The sequence below is a fragment of the Giraffa tippelskirchi genome, chromosome 5 (genome assembly GCF_054371585.1).
Source record: "Giraffa tippelskirchi isolate mGirTip1 chromosome 5, T2T-mGirTip1v1.2.pri, whole genome shotgun sequence".
NCBI classification, from domain to species: domain Eukaryota; kingdom Metazoa; phylum Chordata; class Mammalia; order Artiodactyla; family Giraffidae; genus Giraffa; species Giraffa tippelskirchi.
Window position 1 is genome coordinate 101276279 of NC_137279.1, and position 10598 is coordinate 101286876.

The 10598-nt window shown below is 46.8% G+C and overlaps 1 protein-coding gene and 1 long non-coding RNA gene across 2 annotated transcripts in view; one reads left to right on the forward strand and one right to left on the reverse strand.

Annotated features, from left to right (window-relative positions):
- LOC145504747 (NBPF family member NBPF20-like) overlaps positions 1-10598 on the forward strand; it is a 532650-nt gene that overhangs the window by 198437 nt on the left and 323615 nt on the right. The gene's annotated exons all lie outside the window — the stretch shown is intronic.
- Positions 5484-10194, reverse strand: LOC145504789 (uncharacterized). Its single transcript, XR_014052486.1, has 3 exons — positions 7793-10194; positions 6102-6222; positions 5484-5945 (listed from the first exon to the last, which is right to left on the reverse strand). It is a non-coding gene; the product is annotated as an uncharacterized LOC145504789 (long non-coding RNA).

Here is a 10598-nt window from a genome sequence, read left to right on the forward strand (position 1 = left end):
TAATTATACGGCTTAGTCAGTAACCAACTATGCGGTTGCCCCGACCCCAGCCTCTGGTTTCCCTGGTGACTGGTGAGCCAATCAGACATCGATGGTCCCTATACGTTGTAGTCTCCCCTCAATTCCGCCCTCGGCCCCAGCAGTGAAGATCGCTGCCTTGTTCTGTCAGCTGTTTGCTGAATACTGGGGCATGTCACTCTAGGACCCTTTGTTTAGGAATTATAAGATTCTCTATCCACTGAATGGTTGTTGTCTCTGTCACTGTCTATGGGCTGTGTTTCTTTGGTGTTGCACCTGGGCAATTACAGGCTTGCAGGCCTGCATAGTAGGCCTCACTCTACAAGTAGGAAGGAGGTGAGTGAGGAGATATGGAGCCAGCATTTCAGCATGGGAGGGACACAGGGAGCTTCAGCAAGTTCTGGAGAAACCTGAGAAGGTATGTCGGCCTCATGTTCTCCCTTTCCTGGGTGGAAACTAGCTGTGACTTGTGGTCAGGTAGGACAAGCACTGAATGGTGTCCAACTTGATAGCTAATGACTGAATATCTGCAAGTGGGTTGCACAGAAGTGGTGGATTTCCTAAAGCTTCTCCTCCCTGAAGCCTAGGAGTCTGAGGGTCCTTGGTTGGGGATTGTCAGGCAATAGCCCTTTCTAGAGTGAGAAAAGCTATGGGAGTTCTGGTTGGTGGGCTGAGTAGCTCTGTTCTCTCCACCTTCTCTCTTGGCTTCTCTAGTTGGTGATTGGTGTGGCCAGGGAGGAAAGGGATCTAGGAGTGCCCTCCTACCCCTGGAAATATGACTGGGCTGAGGCTGAAGCCTCTGGTTTTCTTCCCTAAGGACTCCGTTCTCATTGCAGAGCTGAGTTGTGGATTTCAGGCCTGGACTGTAGACGTTAGAGGCGAAGCCTGACCCGGGATGTGCAAGCAGGTAAGTGACCCATTTGGGCAACAGAGGCTCTCTGTTGGCTCATTCTCTGTCTCCAAAGACACTGTCCCAAACCAGCAGAAAACCCTGAGGACTCACCTCCTGGCCATAAAGCTTGGTAAGCCAAATACCTGGCTTTCCTGTGGCTCCTCTGCCTGGGTTCTTTGCATATGTTTCTCGTGCCCTGGGTGAGCTGTTCAGGAGGCTTTATTCCTAAATCGCAGCAGCTGCTGCTGCGGTGTTGGGAAGATAAGGGCATGTGAACGTTCTGGCCTCCAAATGTTAGCAGCCTGGGAGAGAGTGTGGGCAGGAAGGCCACCTCGGTGAGTGGTTGGGGGTGGCCCTGCAGACCTGGCTCCACCACGTGCCAATCACAGGACCAGGACACAGAAGTCAGTTCAGTTCAGTCGCTCAGTCGTGTCCGACTCTCTGCGACCCCATGAATTGCAGCACGCCAGGCCTCTCTGTCCATCACCAGCTCCCGGAGTCTACCCAAACCCATGTCCATCGAGTCGGTGATGCCATCCAACCATCTCATCCTCTGTCGTCCTCTTCTCCTCCTGCCCCCAATCCTACCCAGCATTAGGGTCTTCTCCAATGAGTCAACTCTTCGCATGAGGTGGCCAAAGTATTGGAGTTCCAGCTTCAACATCAGTCCTTCCAATGAACACCCAGGACTGATCTCCTTTAGGATGGATTGATTGGATCTCCTTGCAGTCCAAGGGACTCTCAAGAGTCTTCTCCAACACCACAGTTCAAAAGCATCAATTCTGCGGCGCTCAGCTTTCTTCACCGTCCAACTCTCACATCCATACTTGACCACTGGAAAAACCATAGCCTTGACGAGAGGGACCTTTGTTGGCAAAGTAATGTCTCTGCTTTTAAATACGCTATCTAGGTTGGCCACAACCTTCCTTCCAAGGAGTAAGCGTCTTTTAATTTCATGGCTGCGATCACCATCAGCAGTGATTTTGGAGCCCCCCAAAATAAAGTCTGACACTGTTTCCACTGTTTCCCCATCTATTTCCCATGAAGTGATGGGACCAGATGCCATGATCTTAGCTTTCTGAACGTTGAGCTTGAAGCCAACGTTTTCATTCTCCTCTTTCACTTTCATCAAGAGGCTCTTTGGTTCTTCTTCGCTTTCTTCCATAAGGGTGGTGTCATCTGCATATCTGAGGTTATTGATATTCCTCCCAGCAATCTTGATTCCAGCTTGTGTTTCTTCCAGCCCAGCGTTTCTCATGACGTACTCTGCACAGAAGTTAAATAAGCAGGGTGACAATATGCAGCCTTGACGTACTCCATTTCCTATTTGGAACCAGTCTGTGGTGCCATGTTCATTTCTAACTGTTGCTTCCTGACCTGCATACAGGTTTCTCAAGAGACAGATCAGATGGTCTGGTATTCCCATCTCTTTCAGAGTTTTCCACAGTTTCTTGTGATCCACACAGTCAAAGGCTTTGGCATAGTCAAGAAAGCAGAAATAGATGTTCTTCTGGAACTCTCTTGCTTTTTCGATGATCCAGCGGATGTTGGCAATTTGATGTCTGGTTCCTCTGCCTTTTCTAAAACCAGCTTGAACATCTGGAAGTTCACGGTTCATGTATTGCTGAAGCCTGGCTTGGAGAATTTTGAGCATTACTTTACTAGCATGTGAGATGAGTGCAATTGTGCGGTAGTTTGAGCATTCTTTGGCACTGCCTTTCTTTGGGATTGGAACGAAAACTGACCTTTTCCAGTCCTGTGGCCACTGCTGAGTTTTCCAAATTTGCTGGCATATCCAGTGCAGCACTTTCACAGCATCATCTTTCAGGATTTGAAACAGCTCAACTGGAATTCCATCACCTCCACTAGCTTTGTTCGTAGTGATGCTTTGTAAGGCCCACTTGACTTCACATTCCAGGATGTCTGGCTCTAGGTGAGTGATCACACCATCGTGATTATCTGGGTCGTGAAGATCTTTTTTGTACAGTTCTTCTGTGTATTCTTGCCACCTCTTCTTAAGATCTTCTGCTTCTCTTAGGTCCATACCATTTCTGTCCTTTATCGAGCCCATCTTTGCATGAAATGTTCCTTTGGTATCTCTAATTTTCTCGAAGAGATCTCTAGCCTTTCCCAATCTGTTGTTTTCCTCTATTTCTTTGCACTGGTTGCTGAGGAAGGCTTTCTTCTCTCTCCTTGCTATTCTTTGGAACTCTGAATTCAGATGGGAATATCTTTCCTTTTCTCCTTTGCTTTTCGCTTCTCTTCTCTTCCCAGCTATCTGTAAGGCCTCCTCAGACAGCCCTTTTGCTTTTTTGCATGTCTTTTCCATGGGGATGGTCTTGATCCCTGTCTCCTGTACAATGTCACGAACCTCTGTCCATAGTTCATCAGGCATTCTGTCTATCAGATCTAGTCCCTTAAATCTATTTGTCGCTTCTAGTGTATACTCATAAGGGATTTGATCTAGGTCATACCTGAATGGACTAGTGGTTTTCCCTACTTGCTTCAATTTAAGTCTGAAGCGAGGCGGCTGCGTCGGACGGCTCTGCGCAGAAGCGAGGCGCTGCGTCGGACGGCTGGGCGCGGAAGCGAGGCGCTGCGTCGGACGGCTGGGCGCGGAAGCGGGGCGGCTGCGACGGACGGCTGGGCGCGGAAGCGGGGAGGCAGCGACGGACGGCTCGGCGCGGAAGCGTGGCCGAGAGGAGCTAGGCCGGGCCGAGGGCCGGGAGCCGGGGCGGCGGCCGACGGGGGCGGGGCCGGGGGCCGGGGGCTGCGGCCGACAGGGGCTAGGCCGGGCCGGGCCGGGGGCCGGGGGCGGCGGCCGACGAGGGCTAGGCCGCGCCGGGGCCTGGGGGCGGCGGCCGACAGGCGCTAGGCCGGGCCGGGGGCCGGGGGCGGCGGCCGACAGGGGCTAGGCCGGGCCGGGGGCCGGGGGCGGCGCCCGACTGGGGCTAGGCCGGGCCGGGGGCCGGGGGCGGCGGTCGACTGGGGCTAGGCCGGGCCGGGGGCTGCGGCGAGAGGAGTTAACCCAGGCCCAAGGGGCAGGGGCTGCGAGGGCACAGGAGGGCCGAGAGGAGTTACTCCACATTCCAGGTCAGGAGGGGCCGTTGTGAGTAGATACCCCTTGTCCAAGGCTGCTGATTACAGAGTTGCAAAAAAAACACCCCTAAGAAAAGAAAAAAAGATGCAGAAAAGAGCAGTGGGGAGAGGGTGCTAATGACTGGCCACATCAACTGCCTGATTTTGCCTTGCATGCGTGCTAAGTCGCTTCAGTCGTATCCGACTGTTTGCGACCTGATGGACTCTAGCCTGGCAGCCGCCTCTGTCCATGGGATTCTCCAGGTAAGAATACTGGAGTGGGTTGCTGTTTCCTCCTCGAGGGATCTTCCTGACCCAGGAACTGAACCCGAGTCTCCTGCTGCTCCTGCATTGCAGGTGGATTCTATACCACTGAGCCATCAGGGAAGTCCTACATACATATTTTTAACAATGACTGTGATGTTTTTAATAGTCATAGCTTCCTCAGTCCAGATGTGAGAGTCAAGATGGAACACAGTGTATAAATATGGACTATTGAACAGATAAACATTTTTTTCTGAGAAATGTCCTTCAACTATCATTGTTTTAAGAGTGGAAATGTGTATGTTTAACAAATGTCCCCTGCATTTCAACCATGGGTTCCTGGTGTTTTTAGATACAAAAGCTTGTGGCCAGGGTTTGCCCGGTGGGTGTATAGCAGCAACGGGTGTGGGAATTTAGGGATAATCTCCACCTATTTAGGCCTCGGTTTCCTCATCAGTAAGATAAGGTTATTCAAATTTTCCAAATTGCATTCCTGCTAAGTTTTTTTTCTGAGTGCATGAGAGACTGAGCTTCATGTGAAATGTGTGTTGGAACATGCAGCCAAGACCTGAACTTGGTCCCTTCTCTGTGTGTCCCCTGCAGGAGCCTCAACTGAGCCACACACTGAAAACACAGAACTCAGAGAGGAGGTGGAAGAAAGGAAGTCAACGGTTTGGGAGGATGAGAAAACCCAAAGAAAAACAAGGTAATGGTGGAGGAGCTGGTTGCCAAGGGAGGTGAGGATAAGGACAGGTTGAGCTCAGAAAATTCAAGAGGAAGTGAGGAATGCACAGTATCATCCAAGTCCTCACGGAGCAGCCTGAGCTGAGCAGGAAGGACCGGGAGAGTAACAGTCCACAGTGAACTTATGCACCTGCTGAGGAGATCCACACAATGGCTCAGTGTTAGTTTATACTGCTGCGAGCACCATGGTAGGGGGACAATGGGATCTTGAGGCTTTGCCCTCGATCCCCAGCCTCAGCCTTGGAAGTGGCCACACAGCAGATGTCCTCCAAGTAAGTGTGCAGTAATGTGGATAAATGATGTTTGGAGAAGAATTAGAGATATGTATTCATACCAGGGGCCAGATTAATGGGACCCTCGTTTCTGAAGTAGAGATAGTAACAATATTCTTCTGCATTTACACTTTGGAGGCTTTACACATAACATCTCTTAACTACATATTGCTTAATTTGCCTTATGCTATGTTACCAACTTGGAGTTCAGATATCAGTAATATATCCATGAGGAATTTAAACAGCGAGAGGACGAATACAAGTGCATCGTGGCAATTACACGTGGTGGCTCTCCTCAGGTGGGATATCATGGCCACCAGAGGATGGGAGGATATGCCAAGGACATCTCTTCCTAATGGCAGTGTGAACCTGCTAGGGGAATCCCTGAGGACAGCCATGTCTTCATCAGAGTCAGCTCAGGTGAGTGTCAGGCAGTGTCAGGCAGTGTCAGGCAGGCTCCTCTCTAAGGAAGGGGATTGCTGCTTCCTGGGAGAAAGAGCATCCCTGACCAGACGGTTGTCTAGGAGCGTAGTTGAGCTAAGTGGAGTCTTGTAACCATGTTTCTGCAATTAGTGAACGGATGTTGCCGAGAGCCTCCTCAGTGCTTGACTCAATGCCAGGAGTCATGCACGCAGAGATGAATGAAATATTATCCCCAATTTCATGGAGTTCTCCATCTAGTAAAAACAAAATCATGAGAGGTATAGTGGTGGTAGGTTCATTGGAGGAGATGGTCAGTGCTGGCTACCATGACATCAAGGGTGATCTGTCCCCCCCCCTTTTTTTTCCCAACAGATATATGTCTCTTCTGGCCCCCAAATCCTGCTTCTCACCCAGATGTGAGCCTCTCAGGGTACAGCTTGCACTTGGGCTCCATGTTGGCTCAAAGCAGTCAACTCTGCCACCGTCTCCAGAGAAAACTGCTTATATCAGTAGCTACTGTTTCTTGGCCAGCTGAAGAGAGAAGGAGGCAAGTTTGATTTGTCTTATAGGTTGATGGCTGTCATAATGATTCGTGATTAATGGTTTCCTCTCGTATGAGTTACATACTTTCCTGACATCACGATTCTTCATGTCAAAAATAATTTATATATTTATCTTATTCTCACAATTGTAGAACTTGGTGTTCTAGCTGTAAATTTGGAGCAAATAACTAAAGTATAAAAGGGGGAAAGCAAATTCCTAGTTTACATTGAGATAATAGGATGCCCTTTTCATACTTTCCATGGGGTTCTCCTTTGAACCATGGTGCTGGAAGAGCCTCTTGAGAGTCAAGGAGATCAAAGCCGTCAATCCTAAAGGAAATCAACCCTGAATATTCATTGGGAGGAGTGATGCTGAAGCTCCAATAATTTGGCCACCTGATTCAAAGAGCTGAATCATTGGAAAAGACCTTGATGCTGGGGAAGATTGAGGGTAGAAGGAGAAGAGGGTAACAAAGGATGAGATGGTTGGAAAGCACCACCAACTCTATGGACACGAGTTCAAGCAAACTCCAGAAGATAGTGAAGGACAGGGAAGCCTGGCACACTGCACTCTATGGGGTACAAAGAGTCTGACACAATTTAGTGACTGAATAACAACAGTTAAGACACTATAGCACTCGTGTAAGTAGACAAAACACAAATATATGAATGTGAAAGTATAGAGAAGAGCTGCTACCTGGGTGTGGCTCTAGCACTTACAGCAAGGGGGTCTTGGCCCATTCGAGACCCTCTCTGTGCCTCAGTTTCTTCATGTGCAAAGCAGCAGAGAGTTATGTTTTTGGCACCAGTCAATTTTGAACACTGGAAGTACCATAAATGAAATAATCATCCCCTAGAATCATGAGGGAGGTCAGTGAAATCAGTGGGTAAAACTAAGTGCACACCTGAGTACCTTTAACAAATAGATTCCAGATCCCAGCTCAACTCACTGAAGCACAGTTGCTACAGGTGAGGACTGTGCACTTGTTTGGGTACTAACTCTCCCAGGTGATTCTTCCAGTGATCAGCTTGGGGACAGAACACACTGAAGTGTATACCTTTTACCCCAAACACAGAAGTAGGACAGAGCAGAAGAGCGAGGGTGTTTCCAATCCAGTGACTAAAGCAGAGAACTCTTGGAAGACTCTAGAATTGAAGGACTAGGCCCACCTGACCCCATTTTACTCTTGTCCCGTTTACAGCAGAGACACAAGTCCTTGGGGACACATGCCTGTGGCACATGACTATCCACCTTGAGGAAAGTGAGAGGCCTAGTTTTATTTTATTTTAAGTAAATTTATTTATTTTAGTTGGGGGCTAATTACTTTACAATATTGTAGTGTTTTTTGCCATACATTGACATGAATCAGCCATGGGTTTACATGTGTTCCCCATCCTGAAGCCCCCTCCCACCTCCCTCCCCATCCCATCCCTCTGGGTCATCGCATTGCCCCAGCCCTGAGCGTTTGTCTCATGCATCGAACCTGGAATGGTGTTCTGTGTCACATATGATAATATACGTGTTTCAGTGCTATTCTCTCAGAACGTCCCACCCTCACCTTCTCCCTCCGAGTCCATAAGACTGTTCTATGCATCTGTGTCTCTTATTCTGTCTTGCATACAGGGTTATCGTTACCATCTTTCAAATTCCATATATATGCATTAGTATACTGTATTGGTGTTTTTCTTTCTGGCTTACTTCACTCTGTATACTGGGCTCCAGTTCCATCCATCTCAATAGAACTGATTCAAATGTATTCTTTTTAATGGCTGAGTAATATTCCATTGTGTATATGTACCACGGCTTCCTTATCCATTCGTCTGCTGATGGACATCTAGGTTGCTTCCATGTCCTGGCTATTGTAAACAGTGCTGCGATGAACACTGGGGTACACGCGACTCGTTCCATTCTGGTTTCCTCGGTGTGTATGCCCAGCAGTGGGATTGCTGGGTCATATGGCAGTTCTATTCCCAGTTTTTTAAGGAATCTCCACACTGTTCTCCATAGTGGCTGTACTAGTTTGCATTCCCACCAACTGTGTAAGAGGGTTCCCTTTTCTCCACACCCTCTCCAGCATTGATTGCTTGTAGACTTTTGGATAGCCATTCTGACTGGTGTGAAATGGTACCTCATTGTGGTTTTGATTTGCATTTCTCTGAAAATGAGTGATGTTGAGCATCTTTTCATGTGTTTGTTAGCCATCTGTATGTCTTCTTTGGAGAAATGTCTGTTGGGTTCTTTGGCCCATTTTTTGATTGGGTCGTATATTTTTCTGGAACTGAGCTGCAGGAGTTGCTTGTATATTTTTGAGATTCATTGTTTGTCTGTTGCTTCGTTTGCTGTTATTTTCTCCCATTCTGAAGGCTGTCTTTTCACCCTTTTTATAGTTTCCCTGGTGGTGCAAAAGCTTTTAATTTTCATTAGGTCCCATTTGTTTATTTTTGCTTTTATTTCCAATATTCTGGGAGGTGGGTCGTGGAGGATCCTGCTGTGATTTACGTCGGAGAGTGTTTTGCCTATGTTTTCCTCTAGGAGTTTTATAGTTTCTGGTCTTACGTTTAGATCTGTAATCCGTTTTGAGTTTATTTTTGTGTATGGTGTTAGAAAGTGTTCTAGTTTCATTCTTTTACAAGTGGTTGACCAGTTTTCCCAGCACCACTTGTTAAAGAGATTATCTTTTCTCCATTGTATATTCTTGCCTCCTTTGTCGACGATAAGGTGTCCATAGGTGCATGGATGTATCTCTGGGCTTTCTATTTTGTTCCACTGATCTATATTTCTATCTTTGTGCCAGTACCATACTGTCTTGATGACTGTGGCTTTGTAGTAGAGCCTGAAGTCAGGCATGTTGATTCCTCCAGTTCCATTCTTCTTTCTCAAGATTGCTTTGGCTATTCGAGGTTTCTTATATTTCCATACCAATTGTGAAATGATTTGTTCTAGTTCTGTGGAAAATACCGTTGGTAGCTTGATAAGGATTGCATTGAATCTATAGATTGCTTTGGGTCGTATACTCATTGTCACTCTATTAATTCTTCCAATCCGTGAACATGGTATATTTCTCCATCTGTTTGTGTCCTCTTTGATTTCTTTCATCAGTGTTTTATAGTGTTCTATATATAAGTCTTTTGTTTCTTTAGGTAGATATATTCCTAAGTATTTTATTCTTTTTGTTGCCATGGTGAATGGTATTGTTTCCTTCATTTCTCTTTCTGTTTTCTCATTATCGGTGTATAGGAATGCAAGGGATTTCTGTGTGTTAATTTTATATCCTGCAACTTTACTATATTCATTGATTGCTGCTGCTGCTGCTGCTGCTGCTAAGTCGCTTCAGTCGTGGCCGACTCTGTGCGACCCCATAGACGGAAGCCCACCAGGCTCCCCCGTCCCTGGGATTCTCCAGGCAAGAACACTGGAGTGGGTTGCCATTTCCTTCTCCGATGCATGAAAGTGAAAAGGGAAAGTGAAGTCGCTCAGTCGTGTCCGACTCTCAGCGACCCCATGGACTGCAGCCTACCAGGCTCCTCTGTCCGTGGGATTCTCCAGGCAAGAGTACTGGAGTGGGGTGCCATTGCCTTCTCCGATTCATTGATTAGCTCTAGTAATTTTCTGGTAGAATCTTTCGGGTTTTCTATGTATAGAGGATCATGTCATCTGCAAACAGTGAGAGTTTTACTTCTTCTTTTCCTATCTGGATTCCTTTTATTTCTTTTTCAGCTCTGATTGCTGTGGCCAAAACTTCCAAAACTATGTTGAATAGTAGTGGTGAAAGTGGGTACCCTTGCCTTGTTCCTGACTTGAGGGGAAATGCTTTCAATTTTTCACCATTGAGGATAATGTTTGCTGTGGGTTTGTCATATATAGCTTTTATTATGTTGAGGTGTGTTCCTTGTATTCCTGCTTTCTGGAGGGTTTTTATCATAAATGGATGTTGGATTTTGTCAAAGGCGTTTTCTGCATCTATTGAGATAATCGTATGATTTTTATCTTTCAATTTGTTAATGTGGTGTATTGCATTGATTGATTTGCGGGTATTAAAGAAACCTTGCATTCCTGGGATAAAGCCCACTTGGTCATGATGTATGATCTTTTTAATATGATGTTGGATTCTGTTTGCTAGAATTTTATTAAGGATTTTTGCCTCTATGTTCATCGGTGATATTGGCCTGCAGTTTTCCTTTTTTGTGGCATCTTTGTCTGGTTTTGGAATTAGGGTGATGGTGGGGCCTAATTTTAAATTCAGTCTGGTTTTGAGTGAAAGCTAAATTCACCCTTGTTTGCTCATTGATGGGACCAATCTACTCCAGGCTGCCACTTTCTAAAAAATAAATCCTATTGCTATAAATGCAAACTTCAATGAAGAT